This window comes from Columba livia, chromosome 12, assembly GCF_036013475.1.
Source record: "Columba livia isolate bColLiv1 breed racing homer chromosome 12, bColLiv1.pat.W.v2, whole genome shotgun sequence".
Taxonomy (NCBI): Eukaryota; Metazoa; Chordata; class Aves; order Columbiformes; family Columbidae; genus Columba; species Columba livia.
The window spans coordinates 703,835-722,157 of NC_088613.1; positions in this window are offsets into that span (position 1 = coordinate 703,835).

The window sequence follows — 18,323 nt, forward strand, 5'->3', positions numbered from 1 at the left end:
TCTTTTCCTGAAGAATTAAACCCAATGAAAATGCAATGTTTCCTTCAGAAGCAAGAGCTCCCTCTTAGCCAAAAGGAGGACAGAGGATGATGTGCTCCAAATTACCCACAAGTGATCAGACCTGCTGAAAGGCAGAACAGTGACTGTACTTCTGCAAAGAGGGTTTTCACTTAATCCCATTGTGTTTACAGCAGCTCTGGAAGCACAGGAGACAGGCGATGAGGAGGCAGCGTGGTACATTTTTGTTTGCCAGAATGCCATTATTATAAAAGGAAAATCCCAATTAGTAGAAGTTATGAAGTTGTAGAAGTCACCCTGTTGGTACACACCCTGTTGGAAGGGGCACCGCAGAGAAGGGGTGTGGGTTTGTCTTCTCCTTTCTGGGGGCAATAGCAGTTCCCCCAGAACGTGCGCTCAGGGCTTTAATTTGCTACGTGCAGGTGAGCAGTGCCAAGCAGGACGGCAGAGCCCACGTTCCCTCTGTGCACTCACCACGGCTGAGCAGAAGCAGCAGAGATCTCTGAGCTCATCTCCCCGTCTCGGGAGCTGCTCCTTGTGGAGACCATCTCCGAGCGGCTGCCAGGGAGCGCCAGCTCCAGCGCGGGTGCGGGTTGGGATGAACCGGGCAGAAACACAGATTTCCACATTCATGTGCAGACTTATGGGCTTCCACACTAGCTGGTTGCCTGATCTCCACGGTTTCTGCCAGAATGGAGCAAAAGGCTGTTTCTGAACAGGAACGTAAGTGCTGAGCGTCCTCCGAGGTGGGCAGCATGTCCCCAGTGAAGGGCTGAGAAAGCAGGGGGTACGCGGGAGTGTCTGACCACAGACACAGCACATGCGATGTAAACTACCCGACAGCTTTCAACATTCTGGTTTACACATCAAACAGGCGACACCCACGAAGTGACGGTGCCTCCACGCTTCGAGCTGCACTTTCCATCGGCTTTGCTGAGTGAAGCCCCTGGAGAGGCGCCCACCGGGCGGGGGGTGATGCTCCGGAGCAGCGGCCACCACGCAGGGCTGCTCCACCTGCTCATAAACCTGCGCTGATAAGGACAAAACCTGTTGCCTGCGAGCCCGAGTTACATCTGCAGCCCGTGATGGATGTAAAACGTTTAAGTCAGAACACAGCAGCCGCAGAATAGCAAGCCAGCCGAGCACTCTTCAATCCACTTTATTGATTTATTCCCTTCACTCCCGTCCCTAATGCTCCTCTCAGCTCTACGTGGCTCAATGCAGCACAAATTAACAGAGCCCACAAAAGCCCTTTGAAGCCATTCCCCTGATTAACAGGTCTGTAGTGCTGAAAGATATCTTCATTTTAATAACCTGGCACTAAATGGATTACAGCTATGGAACTGAATTCACGTCATTCCCCAAAGGGAGAAATGGCACATATTTTTATATGCTGCAGGAGTTGCCAAAGATGGGGACAAATGACTCAAATAAGAATCAAAAAGGGGAAAGAGAAAAGTTAGGGAGGGAAGGACAAAGCGCTGCGGGGACAGGCTGGAGCTGCTGCTGTGTTGGTGGCGCTCGGTGACGGTCCTGTTGGGTCAGCACCCCTGCCTGGGCACTGCCTGTCCCTCGGGGCTGCTCTGCCGTGGGGTCGTCAGCTCTGCTCGGGGACATGGGCTGTTACAGCCAGACACTGACTCCCTATGTCCCTCTTTGTGGAACAAAGCGTTTGTCAGCATACAGCAGCGTCAGCGGTGACACGCTCAGCTCTCGCTGCAGCCCCAGGACTTGCACAGCTTCTTTCTGCAATGTCCTCAGAGTTTTCTTTTGCTTTTTGGCCGTGGTGAAGCTGCCGCTGCTGGAGGGAACCTCAGGACACCTGCACGTAACCTGAAGTATCTCCAAGCACTGAGCACAGGTCCTGTCCCAGCTCCCACCCGTGGATCTGCCCATCAGCTTGACACTCCGAGTGCAAGCCGGGCTGTGAGCAGAGCAAAGGGCGAGCAGCAGGCTGGGGCAGGCAGCAAGTGCCTGGTTCCCAGGTCATCACAAAGCTCCAGCTTCAATCTTTCATCAGGACTAAAAACCCAAGGAGCGCTAGGGTTCACTCAGGATGAAAAGTCTCCCCACGCGGAAGGTCTGGGCAATATTCAGAGAGCTGGAAGCTGGGCTTAGGCCACTTAGTGGCCCTCCAAGCACTTGACCCCTGGGTTTAATGGCTTCTTGGACCTGGCTGAACCTCCCACATCTCTCCGGGAACACGCACAGGCTGTTCTGTGCTTCAAAGGGACGATGAGGATGGTGAGTGTCTTCCTCCCCGCTGGCTCATGCCGCTGAGACTGGGGCAGCCCCACTGGCCACATCTGCTGCTGTTCTCGCCTCCGTGGCTGCATCATCACCCCAGATAACCCACGGCCAACGGAGCGGGAGGGAAAGCTCCGGAGCCAGCCAGCGAGATAAAGACAGACAGATTATAAGGTGTTTATGCTTTTGCAAAATTAAAGTCTTGAAGCCAAGACAGGTTTACATTGGCAAAGAATTAATGGTTTGATGTAGCACAAGGGGACAGCAAGAGCAGAAAGAGGGGCCATCTATCAGCATGCACTGATGGCATAAAGGAAAGAGATGCAGGCATAAATCAGGTCCGGCACAGGAAATAAGCAGGATGGATGACAGGCAGTAGCTGGTGATCTGTTATTCCCACAGCATGCCAGAAGATGCAGAAAATGTGGCTGGGTGCTTCTAGATTTCATTGCAGCAAGTGCATTTGGGTACCTCTGGGCTGGATGGAACATCCTCTGCACTCCAGAGCTGGCAGGTCCCCGGGCCAGGGGCAGCAGAGCAGCTCTGGGCAAGGACGGGAGACCCCGCCAAGGCAGAGCGGGACCTGGTGGCTTCACTGCCCCTCTCTGGATTAGTCTGTGCCTGTGTACCACCCCCACATCCTTGAAGGAAACAAGCCAGACAGAAGTGTCCCCAGGCAGAGGAGGTTCATCTTTCCTGGGACAGGCATGAGGCGGATGAGGGGATGCTCAGCCTCGTGCTGCCATGATGCTCAGCCTGGTGCAGAGGACATTCAGAGCATGGCCCTGCCTTTGGCTCTCGCTGGTGCCAACACCTCACCCCTCCTGGTGTCTTTGCGTCCCTTTCCCTCCCTGCTGTGTTGTCCCTTGCCCAGGTGCTGCTTTGGAAATGTAAGCACTCTACTAAGTGAGATGAAACAGAAACTGAGCTGCTCCATGGCCTTAGACTAGTTGCTAGTTTGCAGTTCCCCAATTTTAAGATTTTGGGCCCAGTTTTATCTGGTTATTCTCCAGGCCTCCCCAGAGCAGCCTCTTGTGCTGCTCTGCACTTCAAAGGGAAATGAGACCTTACACATTTAATTGAAGCCAATTTCCTCCCTGTTGTCGGGTTAGCGAGAGGGGATTAATGGGGGCCAAGGCTCAGTCCTCCGGAGACACCCAAACATTTCAACACACGGGGCAACCCTGCGAGGGTGGAAAACAGGCGATGGGGAGCTGGAGGTGACCAGGGCTGATCAGGAGCAGCTGAGATACATAAATCTCTCAAACTATCAAGAGCTGCTACCTCCCTCCATCCCCCTTTATTTAAGCTATGTTTTTTGAATGAAACCTGAAGCAATTAAACTCTCTTTCATCAGATGTCCTGCCTTCAATTTACCTCCTGCTTAGCAATGTCCCAGGCAAAGGAAGGACGTGGGAGGCTCCTGCAGCCTTGCACAGGGCTGGCTGGGATGTGATGTGGGGACAACCCAGCCATGTCCCAGTGCCCTGGCCCATCCCTGCAGCCCCTGGCGCCTTTGGCAGCCGCCCTTACCCAAGGGTCACGTAATGGCTTTGGAGGGGAACCTGCTGGTGAGAACGCTGGAGAGGTGTCCTGAGAACTGGGGTGGTCTTTGTGCAGCTCAAGACTGGCACAGTGAGGAGGGAGGCAAGGCGCTCGGAAAGCAGAGAGGATTTACTGGGCAGGGGGATGATGGCTGGGAGTACCGGTGATGGCTGGTGGTACTGGTGATGGCTGGGGGTACTGGTGATGGCTGGGGATACCGGTGATGGCTGGGGGTACTGGTGATGGCTGGGGGTACTGGTGATGGCTGGGGATACCGGTGATGGCTGGGGGTACTGGTGATGGCTGGGGGTACTGGTGATGGCTGGGGATACTGGTGATGCTCACAGGTAGGCAAGGGTCCAGCTCTCATGCGGCTCCTCAGTCTGTTTTCAGACCTGGCTCACTTGGGTTGGAGCAGGACGTTGTCTTCCCCACACGGGTCCATCTGACGCTGTCCTGCCGTCTCCCCACATGGGTGTTTGTTCATGCCATTCCAGGGGATGAAGAAGGGCTTTTGCAGCAAGGGACGAGGGTGTCAGTGTGACACTGTGACACTGTGACATGGGGGGAGTTCGAGTCCTGTCCCCACTGGCCATGGCCCCTGCAGCTCCTGGGAGGATGGGAAACGAACACCACAGCTGTGCGAAGCTCCTGCCACGCTCAGCCCTTTCCCGCCTGCGAGAAAGCAGACCCAGTGATGGATTGTCCATCAGATGGAAAAGCTGTGAGACGGGGTTTGTTTGGACAGTTTTAGGGTCACTGGGGGGCTCCCTGTGAGCCAGCTGCTGTCAGCACCTGGTGAGCACAGCCCCCAAGAGACCCGGCCTCTTCTCCCGGGGGTGCGACCCCAGGGGCCACGGTTGTGACACCTCCCTCCTGGATGGGGAGGAATTTTGGCCAGTTATTCCCACCCACCGCCCCCCAGGCCCAAAGGTCTCCTGCTGACATGCACCAGGATGCTGCTGGTCCAAGCTGCCGTTCCCGGTCCTCACTCTAGCCTTGCCAAGTGAGGGAGGGTGAATCAGCCCAAGCTGGGGGTGATTTGGGGTCACCCTGAAGGGTTTAGGATCCCGCAGGGTCACCTGCCTGCCCTCGCACAGGCAGGGACCCCACTCTTGAGCAGTCACCCCATGTGCCATTGCCATCCCAGCTCTGGTGGGGGTGGCCGGGGGGTGCAAGGGGTTGAGCTCTGAGGCAGAACTCCCCCTTTTATTTGCTGTGCAGCCTGAGCCTAAACCCAGCTCCTGCATTAACCCTCCAGCTATAAAACATGGCTCAGTGTTTAACAACCACCCAGCGAACCACAGCCATCCTAAAACCCGCACTGAAATTCCCACACCACGGGCTGCAACTGGTGTTAATCAGTTCTTCCTCTGACAACTTTTTTTGGTGCCACCAGGTGGTAACAACGTGTATCTCAGCGATGTCACCAGGCTGTCCCCTAACACCACCCAGTCTTGCGCAGATGCTGTAAAGCCACTGGTGGGTGGGGGAGAAACCACCGTGTGCTGGGACATCCATGTCCAGGGAGCAGTGGTGGAGCATCAGTCCTCCCGGAGTATCGCAGGGCCATGGGGGGGACTTGTTTTGAAGGACAGAGGGATCTTATCCTGCCACCAAATGTTGATTTTCTCCAGCGGCCATGGGGACATCACCAGGACCCCAGACCTGGCAGTGTCTCTCCTCGGGAAACCCTTGAGCCTGGTCCGCAGGCAGGGCAGGGAGGAGGAGGCTGGGAGTGAGGAAGGGCAGAAATGACCTCAGCGATAAACACTCCATGATAAAGCCTCTTTTTGGGCTTTTCAACAGCCCTTATTGCCCCCAGGAGAGCCGAGCTGCATAGAGCGCTTTTCATTCGCTGCATCCTGCCCGTCCTCCTGCCCGCCCCGGCTCCGCCGCTGCCCCTCCATCTCTCATCAGGCAGACCGTCCTGGCTTTATTTTTTCAAAGTGGAAGAAAGTGAAAGACCTTTGATGCCAGGAAGCGATGGAGAGTATTTTCTGCTCCTGAAATAAAAGATACAATTTTCCAAGCATCTCCTCTTCTCCTGCAGCCCCCCCCACCTTCCCTGTCACTCGCCTCCCCAGTATTCCCCACTCCTGCCGCCCGCACCAGGCGAACTCCTCAGCCCAGCCAGTTGTCATCTTTTCAACACCTCGTTTTTCCCTCGCTCCCGGTGCGCAGGGAGCGACTCTTCCTGTTTACACACCTCCGGCTCTGAGGCAGGAGGTGGAACAAAACCAGCTTTCATTCAGCGGAGGGACGGTGGGAGATGGAGCAGCCCTGGCTGTGGTACCCACCACATCCCTCTCCATCCATGTGCCCATCGCCCACCACCCTGGGACGGCTGATCTGCTCCTCCCCAGGAACCCCCTCAGTCCCCCCTGCCATGGACCCCTCGACAGAGCCAGGACCCAGCTCCCTCCTCTGGGTCGGTCCCTCCCCTGCAGGGACATGCCCGGTGCCCAGCCTGCTGATGGCACCTTCCCAGGCAGCTCAGCCCCCGCAGAGGGTCCCATCCCTGTCAGCACACACCGGTGCAGGCTGCAAATCTGCGTTTAATCGACAAGGCTGTTTTGAGGAGCTGGGGCTGCTGGCAGCCACCGTTCTGACCTCTGTGCACTGTTTTCACTGTAATTTATTAAAGGCTGGGCCCATCCAAGCCCTGCCTGCATGCACTAGGGAAGGGAGAAACAACCCCCCTTCTCTGCAGCTGCAGCGTATCGGAGCCCCCAAGCTTTTAATTGGAAAGAAAAACTCTCCCACCCCTCTCCTAGTGTGTCGGGATTGTCTCTGTCCAAAGGTTTCGCCCTGGGCTGTGCTCCCGGGAGTTTCACAATGGCTTCAAGTTTGAAAAGGCGGATGGAGCCTCCTTGGCAGCAGCAGCCACGGCACGTCCGTGTGTGCCCGTGGGGACATGGCCCGCACCAGAACCTCTGTCAGCTGCTGGTCCTGTGCCCAGGGATGGGTCCCGCTCCGGGTTCTTGGAGTCTCCCGAGCCCCAGCTGAGCACTGCACAGGCTCGCACCAGGGTGGTTGAATAGGTTGGTTTGCTCCACCACACAAACGTCCAGGTGTGCTGTGGCCAGGGAGAAGACCGAGCAGACCTGAGGAACCAGCCCTTGATGCCAAACCACAGCTGGAGCCCAGCACTGGCAGGAATGACCCGGCAACGAGCATCACCCCCCACCCTGCTCCCCGCGGCCACAAGGACAGGAAGGGGCTCGTTTTGCTACAGCTGCTGGTGGCTGTGCCTTTATTCATATACCGTCAACATTAACATCTCAGAGGTGACAGGAAACATACAGACGAGGGAAAGAAGTAGAGTTTGCTGAGCAGGGCAGGATTTTGTGCTACTTGGGGTCTGTGTCCTACTTTCTGGAGTTTCTTTCCCTCCCTGAGAAAACTCCAAAGGCAAAACCTCCGAGGACACCCAGCCCTTGACCTTCAGAGGCAGGCAGAGCTCGCTCAGACGCAGCCTCCCCGACGGACCCCGCGCTGGCGTCTGAATTAAGGATGTTGATTGCACTCAGATTCTAATTTACTCGACTTGCTACTAGGAAGTCATCAGAAAAGACATTTTAAAATCATTCAGGGAAAACTCAGAGCATAAAATTTTAATTGCCACCTTGTGAAATGAGGTTCTCCCAGGCTGGCCGAGTCTGGCTGCTTCGGATGGGGATGAGCTCCTTGCAGGAGGATGGAGACGGCGGGTGATCCGCTGCTGTAGGTGCTGTAGGACTTTGATCTCTACAAGCACTTTAAGGAAAACATTTTGCCCCCACACCAGCAGTGGCCCCAGGTCGGGCACTCATCTCCCATCACAGCCCAAACTTTCACCCCTTTAGCAAAAGCCTTCTGATATTTATAACAGATGCCACCTTCACCTCTGGAGCATGATTGAATTATTCATAATAACCTGTTTAACAGAATAATTCTGCTTGGTTTCAGACTGAAAGTTGCCTATGAACAGCTTTCCATTTTGGTGACGTAATTCAAAACATAGAATAAAAATTACCCGGGTTTGTGGTCGGTCGCTGTGCAGTGTGAACATCAAACAGCGGCTGCCGTGCCGGGCTGGGGGGGCCGGCTCTGGGTGCTGGTGCTGCCCCAGGCGGGGGGCACGTTCCAGGGTCCGCGCCCCTGCAGCAGCAGCACCCTGCGTGCTGACCCAAGGCGTTACGCTCCCCCCTGCCAGGGCAGGCCATGCTTTTAAAGCCTTTCCCCGCCTTTTTAATACTGAAATCTAACCAGGCTTTCTGCAAGCATGCTCTTCCACTTGTGAATAAAGCCTGACATTCGTTTCAGATTATCTGAGGTCGGGGTTTCGGGCAGGCACCCAGCAAGGTCTCAGCAAGTGGAATTAGCCCCGTTCCCGCCCAACATCGGTTCAGGCCCTGCTAAGAGATGCTTCTGACCTGGGGCACCGCCAGCTCCACCCCACAGCCTCTCTGTGCAAAGAGGTTCCTCTCACTCCTTTGGCGGCTGGATAGAGTTGAGGTTTGGGTGAGCGAAATCTCCGTCCTCTGCCCATACAGCTTCCTGCATTTGGAACTAATTCTTTTGGCAGCTGTTACAACCTACTGACTTCAGAAGCCAGGCTGAACAGGGGATAATTATTTCTGCTGCAGCCAAAAACACATTGGACCTTTGGTTTGGCTTTGAATATTCGTATTAAGCATCACAAAACTGAGGATCTGCAATGAAGATGGATCTATCCCTTCCTCTGTCCCTCTAAACCCACCGAGATCTGAAATGACTTGTGCAGAAGGGATGAGAGAGAGGTCTCTGCCTTGACCCCCTCCCTCTCCTCCAGGCAGAGACGGAATGTGGTGCCACCACTTGGCATATATCCTCTTGAAAACATCGTTCCATAAACTCTTCAACTTTTCCCGCTGGCTCTCGGAACACACACAATAGGATGATAAAAATCCTTACAAATGTGCATTCTCTCCAGAGCCACTTGTCTTTTTCTGCAAACAAAAGGCCACTGCTGGTTTGAAAGGCTGGGAGCAGAGCTGAGGAGGACCCCATTAGAAACCCCCAACAGTGAATGGAGTGTTGCCAGTCCACAGGCAAAAAACACATTAGCTCCTGCGTGCTAGCAAGGAGCTACCGAGGTCTCGGTAAGTTATTCCAGCTCTCTGCCTTCGCATTCATAGCCCGTGACTGTGCAGCGGCACGGCGCTGCGGACAGACCATTGCTCTTGGAAGCGCTCCTGGCTCCATGAACCCTGGGCAGGGGTACCTGCCTTGCCAAGCTCTTCTGATCTCCACCAGGCACAGCAATTCCTTTCTCCTGTCCTTCCAAGGTGCCACTCAGCTCCCCCACATACCAAAAAGGTGACAAAGCCATGGATTTGTCCTGCCTCCATTCTACCCACCAGTGACAATGTCTTCTACCAGGGTGGCAGCAGCAAAGGGAATTAAAGCTCAACAATGTCTCCATGGCCCAGACCTTCAATCTACTGTGCAAATAACCCCTGTGTATGGCTTACTTGGCCTCATCTGCTTGGAATTAATATTAATTCCAAAATGAAAGTAGATTGCCATCCACTTTGCTGCTCACATGGACTCAGATTGGGCTATCAATCTCCATCTGAAATAAAGCACCTCGCAGCCTTGTGTCCCAATGCAGAGGGACCAAATGAAAACCTGAAGTATGTTTTCTGGGTAAATCTTGCTTTGTTTGTTCCAAAGTCCTGGCCAAGAGCTTAGCACAGCCCAGAATTAGCCAAAAAACACCGGGATTTGTGTTTAAAACAAAACCCCGGTAAATCCATACTAGATAACTTGTGAAAATCTTCTAAACCCCCTCTGTCCCTCTCTACAATTACCTGCACATCTTAGTGACCTGGTGACGGGTGCTGAGAAAAAGATCAGGCTGGCAGGATGAAGTCGGACGGTCCCCAGTATTGACACGGCCTCAGTCTTCCAGAACATCACAAGTTTGCAACTGGAAATCAGAAAATGACTCTGCCTCCGCCCTCATCCTTCCTCTGAGCAAGCTCCCGGCCTTATACAATTACTTATCTGCTGGTAAGAGGCAAATCAAACATCATTAAGGCAAGTTTAGCAGCTAAGAGCCGGATGCTGGCTGTCAGGATTGCACTTTGCAAAGCGATTCCGACCAGCAGACACGGGTTCTCCTTTCCCTCAGACACGCTGGCCGCCCTGCCAGCATCCCTGAGTATCTTCTAACCAACATATCAATTAAGTTGCACTCGGGCTAGCGTGCGAGTGTGCCTGGGACTGTATTGATCCCGAACCACTGCAGTGTGCGGAGTCTATAATGGCCTCAGATGAGACAACCCAGCTGGGGAAGCTGGATCCTCAAGCATCTGATGGATCAATAGCTTTCATAAACCAGACTGAAATATAGGGGAGAGTAATAACAGTAACAGAAATGCTGGGCTACACTTACAGAAGAAAAACAATTTGAGGAGGACCAAATAGCAACATTGATCATGCCACTGCTTTTCCCATTTTTGTATTTCTTTGTAAAAATATTCAGCTAAGTCCAGACAACACAAACTTTCATTTAAGCTGCTGTGCAATTAAAGGCTGTACATCGCATTGTTGGTCCTTGCATTTCGAGTGTGCTTACGCCATTTAGAGATAAGCCTTGTTTTAATTAGGCAAATCGCATGGGCAGTGCCCCTCTCCCCCACCTCCCGCACTGACAAACCCTTGTCTTAGGAAAGAGAAAAAGGACAAGACATCACCCACACACAGTTAGTGATGGGAAGGGGGACAGAGCTGCTTTCCTCTGTGTTACAGCCTCAGTGACAAAGGGACCGGGTGCTGCTGCTGAGCAAACCCAGCACCCAGCCTCCAGAACATCCCCTGTCCCTGCAGTTCTTACACCCTGCGAGCCGCCCTGGAGAAGGAGCCACGAGCTGTGATGTCCCGAGGACACTGCTGGTGCTCCAGAGCCCCTGGGCTGCAAAACCAAAACACAATCTGGATCCAGGGAGCCCGCGAGGGCAGGAGATGTGGGGGGTGCCGCTGGCGAGGCTCTGCTGCCCATCACGTACTTCAGAACAGCCTCAGATTCCGCTGCCGTGCCCTTGCCACGAGAACGGGCGGGCAGAGCTGGTTTCCCGGCTCAGCGCCGCAGCCAGCCCTGCAGAAGCATGCCCAGGCACGTCGAGGTGTTCCCAGTCACAGGGGACCGGGGCAGCCAGCACCGCTCCGATGGCATCTGCATCCCAACGGAGACACGACCCCGCTGCAGCCTGCCCGCAGCAGGCGGGAGTACTTCTGTGTGGTGCTAAGGATGAAACACGTGCTGTTCTTGCGGTCCCTGGGCTGAAGATATCTCTCAGAATATACCCGACACAATTGTATTTATTTTTAGAGATCTGATCTGCAGTTGTTGACAAGTTTTGCCAAACGCCAGGACCAGGGTTTTCTGCAGGATGCACCAAGCAATGCTTGAAACCTGGGGCTATAACAGAGTCTTGCAAGGAGTGTGTTTGGCCTGTCAAGGAGTTAATAAAGTTTATTGAGTCTCTGAGCCATCAGTGTCTGTCTGATCCTTCATCAAGGACTGCAACTGCCAGGAAAAACACATTTCCTCGTCAGAGGCAGGTGGTGAAATAATGTGGGAATCCAAATGCCAGGGCCAGGCCGGCAGCACCAGGGGTGCTGAGGAGGTGACCTCTTCCAGAGCCGGGTTAAATCCAGGAGATTTTAGATTTAAAAGGAACAATTTGCAGAAACTGTCATGGAAGTTACTGTAAGCGTAAAAGCAATCAAACCCTGATGCAGCTCTGTGGTTCAGGAGAGATTTATCTGCCATCTCAAGAAGAATCATGTCTTGTCATGGTAAGTGGCAGATTTGCTCAGGGGAAGTACCAGGGATGTCCTGAGGCTGCAAAGCCCAGGGACGCTCCACAAGAGACGAGAGCTCCTGGGGGTGCCAGATCCCGTCCCTGTCACGTCAGGTACAGGAACGGGCTGTCTTTGCTCATTTATAAGTTTCAATTAATTTATCTTGCTGTTCCTGTTGTGGCTAGGAACAATAAAGAGAGATAAAATTGACAATGGACAAAACCAGTCCCCCATCCTACCTGAACCCTGACGTGGGGTTTACTTGGACCTGAGACTCTGCTCTGGTTCTGTCCCGTTGGACTGAAGTTCAGTCCTTGGAGCTCTACCCAGGCAAACAAACTCATCAGATATCTCCTCTTCCCTCTGTCACCTCAACCCCATCCTCTCCATGGAGTCATAGGGGAAAAAAGTGGCCATCTGTTTGGAGTTTGCTTTGAAAAGAAAAGGAAACCAATCTTCTCGGACAGCATCTCCCAGCGCCTGCTACTCACCCGCCGACCCCTCTGCAGCCTTGGCACAGGGAGCAACTCAGTAATGATTTTTCAGAAAGCCAGAGTCCAGGAGAGAGCCTGGTTTACAATTATTCTTCAGTTACATAGGTAATTTTAACTGGGATTAGCTGATCCTGTAAAGTAATTGAAGCCAGGAGGTCTGGGGCTGCTGCACTGTTATTATCACCATATGCCATTGGAAAAAAAATAGGTGATGGCTGTCTTTTAAAGTGGTTTTCAAAACCCTCTAATTCAGTCTTTCCAGGTATGAAGGGAGAGTGAAATTTGACAGGCAGGGAGGAGGGGGAGAAGAATGTAGATAGGAATGAACAGCAAAACAAACCAGATTGAGAGGGACAAAGGGATAGCTGGAGAGAGGATGAGGAGAGGGTGTACAGCTTGGTCTGAGCTCCTGCACGGAGGCTGGCGGGATCGCTTTTTCCAGCCTCATCCCCATGCACAGAGGTTCTTCCAGAACGACAGCGCTCGGTGTTTGCAGCTTTAGATGAAGACAAGCATCCTGCAAATAAAATGATGGAAGCTCCCCCCCCCACCACCACCTCCTGATACTTGGATACATTGGCAAGTGTGGCAGGTGTGTGTGGGATCCCCAGCCCAGCTGGCAGCCCCAGCGCTGCCGCGGGCTCCCTGCCAGCTTGCCAAATAAACGAGCCTTCGGCGGCTGGCTGAGCAGCGGCGCTGCCGCCCTGAGCAGCAGCCAGCCCGGCACGCGGACACTTGACCGGTGACAGCTCCTGGGGTCCCCTCTGCGCGAGCACCAGCTTGGCCAGGCGGTGCCTTAATTGCTCGGAGGGGTTTAACTCCTCTGAGAAATCACCAGATTCCCCGAGTGACGGTCAGTGTCTCCTCAGCAGAGCCCGGGACACACGCAGGCAGGTGTGCGGAGGTAACGCCGAGGAAGAGGCAGATGCAGAGGCAGAGGAAGGGTTGGGACCGGCCCCAGCCTCCTCTCACAGCATCTGTGCACGGTGCCATCTGGGCACAGCTCACCCGCCAGCTCTCACGCCCCCTCTGAGCACCCCCATTTTCTGCCAGTAGCTCAAATATCACTCGGCTGCCGTTAGCACCCAAATTGTCCACATGCGGTATCGCCTGGGAGAGGTGACTGCCATACCCGAGGATGGGTTGTTTAAAGTGCCCTCAGCTATGATGCACTCCCGGTGCAACAGCAATGATTCAAAATATATACTGAAATATTTCTCTTTATTAAAAAAAAATAAATGAATATAGTTTTAGGACAAGCCAGGTGCAATTAAAACAGTTACTCGCTTCAGGTCCGGGGGACATTCCCATGTAATCAGATTATGGTGATTCCTTCTCGGGTCCAGATTTGATCCTAAACTACACGTCAAGGTCTCTTTAACTTCACAATAGAGGGGCTAAAAAACCAAAGCACAATCAAGAAGAAAATACAATGAAATAGAATTGCTTCTGCTGAAATTATAAACAGCAGCGATTGCTGTGATTTTGCAGTAATCAAGGCCAGGCCGGGCCCCGTCTGTTGTTATTATCTCTCCCACTAATCCCCAATGTGTTTCCTATTTGTGTTGTTCTGGGTTTCCAGCCCCAGCAGCCGGGCCGGCAGGACCCACAGCGCTGGAGCCCCCTCCCCATGTGGGACAGCCCACTGGTTGGGGCTCCGGCGAGGGGTGATGGAGGGGCTGTCACCTCCTTGCCATGTCCCCCAGGGCTTCTGGGCTCTTTTTTTGGGGCCAGGGGGGTGAACTGTGTCCCTCCCTGACCACTGCTAGGGCAGGGGGGTGACTGGGGGGCAACAGGGCAACTTTCCCCACCAGCACAGATGAAAGGAGCAGGACCATCCTGAGGGGTCCTCTACCCATCCTCCTGCCTAAACAGGGTCAGAGAGGATGAGGGACTGACTCTGTAGGGAAACCGTTATGGTGATTTGTTTCTAACAAACTTGTTTCTAGCACATTTCTAGCACTTGTTTCTAGCACATTTGTCATGAAAAAAAAAAAAAAACAAACAGAAAAGGGAGGAAAAAGGAAAGAAAAGGAAAAAGGAAAACGGAAATCAGAAAAAGGAAGGTAGGGTGGAAAAGCAGTGGTGAAAGATCAAGAAAGAGCCAAGAGATGCTGAAATTCAGAGCTGGTCACCCTGGCACTGGCAAGGATGGAGCTGGCAGGAGACGGGATGGGGAAGGGATGGGGCAGGAGCCTGAGGTGGGACAAAGAAGCTCCTTCACAAAGGATGCTCACGGCATCCCAGCCTGGGGCAGCCGCAGGGCTCGGGGACCTGCTGGTGTTGTTGTCTGGAGCGCCTGGTCCAGGAGGTCTCTGCACGTCTGAGCGGGGCTCCAGATGGATCCCGGCTGCTGTTTATTTGACAGAAGGCTCTTGGCTGCCTGCTGACCAGCAGGACCAGGTAACCAGCCCATTCCCAGGTTCTTAAATAACCCAAACAGCTGTTGCTTTGCCAATAGACTGAACATCCCCACTCAGACCTTAAATCCGGGAGCTCCTGACACAATGTGAACTGGGGCCGGGACTAGGACTAGGACTAACCTTCCTCCAAAAGATAAACCTCCCCGCTGCATCGCTGGCTCCCACAGGAGGCATCGCAGGGGCAGAGGACACAGGACTTCTTTTCTAAAGACACCAATGCTTCTACTGCTGGCGGCTTTGCTGAAAACCCTTCGGTTCTGCCAAGAGCAGGTTGACCTTGTGAGCTGAGTTCAGCGGGCGCCGGGGCAACGTCCTGCTCCCTGTCACGCTGCGGTAAATCCCAATGAACTACACTCGCTCCAGATTTACAGCCGCGTGCGGGAGAGTCGATCATGACCTGTCCTCTCCAAAGCAGCGCCTTTCCCCAGCTCAGCAACTTATGGTTTCCTTTGAAATGGTCTGGTGAAAAGCCCTAGACAAGCCTTTCTCCAGGATGTTTTAGTGCCTGGCTCAAAGCTGTTCCTGCTGGCTGGTGTTTAAAGCTCTGCCCCCCTCCACACCCCCGTCTTTGTCTGTGCAGAGGAGAAGGAGCAAAAGAGCGAAGCAGGATGAAGGGGAAGGTGTGGGGAGGAGGGCGTGGGGCTCAGCCGTGGGTATCAGTTTTGGGGGATGTGGATCTGCTGCCCAGGCTGCCCGGCCACACCAGCCTGCCCAGCCCAGCGCTCTGAGGGACACCAGCACTGAAGGGACAGTGTTGGGTGACTGTCCATCTCCTGACTCATTACCGAGCCAGTGTCCGGCAGGGTGGCAGAAGCCACCAAGCAACCAAAGCACCATTTGTCATATAGCTCTGGTTATATTAATATATGAGTCCATGGCAACATGTTGCATCTTCCACCATCCCTCAGGACAACATGTTCTTCACTTCCATTCCCAAATAGTTGCTGAGATGTTCCCAACAGCCTCAGACTAACCCCAGAGACAGCTGTGTGTTGCAGAATAGTGCTGCTCCTTGGCTCCATTAGAAAGCATGTATTAATTGTTCACCCGCTCATGCGCCTGCAGTTTAATTAGCTGTACTAGCCAAAGCCTGAGAGGAGAAATCTGTGGGACTGTAGCTGAATTCAAACTTTAATGCGTTCTGTCCAGATTTGTTTCCTGTTTCGGCTGCTGTGTTCTGCCCCAGGAAAAGCGCATTCGGAAAGAGAAACCGTGAGTCCAGGAGCCCATCACAGAGCTGGGCATGAAAACCGTGCTGACATCCAACGATTTGCTCCCAGTGACCAGTCCTCCTGAGCAGGGCAGTTGTGTCCATCCCAGCCGGGAGCAGGAGGACGGATTACGGCACCAGACCCGCTGTCCCGCTCTGCACACCCGGCACTCACCGCCCTCGCTCCACAGAGCAAAACCGCGACAAATGAATTGGATAAACCCGAAGTATTAGTTGAATTGATGATCCATTCACTGGCAAAGCATGGGCAATGTCGGCAGCAAGAATCTTTGAGAAAGCTATCCATCATGGATTATTCATTCATCTCGGCTAGTTATGAGGAAAGATAGCATAAAGCTGAAAATATTCCAGTGCCAATTATTTATTTAAGGGATGTTCTTCTCTGCAGGCTCAAAGCACTCAAGCAACAGTGTTTATCCTGCTTTCCTTGGGAAAGTCCACGGCACTGCACAGCACCAGAAACAGAGAAAATCTGTGCCGGTGTTCGGGCTGAATTTCCCTTCGTTGGGTTTCATCACCTTTATTCTCAGCTCCGCTGCTTTGGGTCCATTCTGAACAATATTTCTTCCTCTTTGGTGTTTACACCCTTCGGATATTGCTAGACAGCTATTATGTCCCCCATTAGTCTTCTCTTAGCCTAGCTATAAGAATTTACTTCTTTTAATCTTTCCCCATCAGCCATTCCCTTCTGCCCCTTAATCATCTACGCTGTTCTTCTCTGAATTCCCTCCGATTTGTCTACATCACTCTTGTTTATGATTCCAAGATCTCATTTAGCATTTGATTTCTGCCAAAAATAAAATGGAGCTTGATTGTTTTCACTGATGACTGAAGGAGACATGAATTGTTGCTTGGAAAACAGTCCTTGAGACAGAAATATACCAACGAGAAAAATAAAGGCAGCTCCATCAGGCAGACAAATACACAGATAAGATCACGTAGGCCAGCTTGGCTAGATGGGATCTCAGAAGCGCGGCTGGGACGTGATGACAGTAATAGCCACCACTATTAGAGTGTTTAGCTTTTAAACAGAAATGTGAGTTACAACTCAGGCCCCGGCATAAATCACAGGGCCATGAAAATCTCACAGACGCATGCCTGCACAATAGACCAAAAAGGAACTCCTTGTCCTTGGTGAAAATAGCAAAATTGCAACTTCCTTTGTATGGGAAAATGTGTGTGTTTGAGCCGGATACAGCAATTTGGTTTCAGGCATGTCATTGAGACTTTCAGCTTGGAAAGCTGCAGTCTTTTTTGGAAAGGAACATCTGAATTGCCACGTGGTTGGGAAAGAAAGTGGCAAAGGCAAAATCACACTCCAGACTGATCTGAAGTTAATGAAGGAGAGTTCCACACCTGCTAAGCTGAGCCTGGGACAGAAATGCTCCCAGAACTCCCAGTTTCCACGTGTTCGCTTTCAGGACCCCGATGTGCTGCAGCCCCGAGAAGTCCCTGAGGTGTGAGGGACATGAGGAGGTGGCACCACCACCCGCTTCGAGAGGAAAACCTGCAGCAGCAGCGTTCTGCATGGAGGGCAGGAGCGTGTCCCTCCCCCGGGAGTCCCCGCGTGTCCGTGCCCACGCAGGGAGGTCACCGGGGGTGTCACTGCGGGGTTCGGGCACACGGACCGTTCTGCACCCCGGCGAGGGGACCGGGGCTGCGGGGGGTACCCGGCCCCAAACCGGAGACACCATAATCCCCCGGATCCAAATGGACCCCCCCGCTAAACACGAAGGAAGGGGGTGGTTTCCCCTGGGAAGAATCCACCTTCCAGTGAGACCCTGCAAAGAACACGCTGTATCTCAGGGGGATTTCCATTTAAATGCTCTTTGGCAAAACGCCCTTAAAAAGCTGCTGACGACTCGTGGAAAGCTTTGGAAAACATGCTAATTAATTAGAAACAATGCAGCATCTCTGTCGGCCATAGGAGCCCCAGTGTTTCCCTCCCTCCCATCCCCGGCACCACCAGAGACATTTGCATGAGAAGGGCAGCTTTGTTCTCCGGGCCTCGTCGGCTGCTCCTGCTGCTTATTCCCCCACCTGAAGTCCGGCTCCCATGTCTGGGACCCCCCAAGGCATCTCCACAGCAACCCCCCCATCCCCGGGTCCGAGCAGGGACAAGCCGGGTTCGCAGGGATGACAGCACCAAGCAGGGCTGGGGACAGGGGACATGGAGCCCCCGGGACCGGGACCAGCTGGGCAGGGGGGAATTCATTAGCATGATTACTGTGCACCACGTCAGTATGCTGGGGGTGTATAAAATTGCTCTTAAAGCATGGTCCTTGCTTCTGTAAATTCGAATTTACAGCAGGCTTCCTAAAGGGTGGAGGATTTCAGCAAGTAGTGAGAACCCCTGGTTTCCCTTTGCCTCTGGGGCTCACAGCCACCTCTCAACGCTGCTCGGCCCCCCACCAAGGGCCACGTTCAGTGTGTGTCAGCTCTGGAAATTATCACCTGCGCGGTGAAAAGAACCGCGGCACTTCTTGTGGCTTCATTTCTGTTTTGTTTTGCTGCTGGAAAATGGGGTGG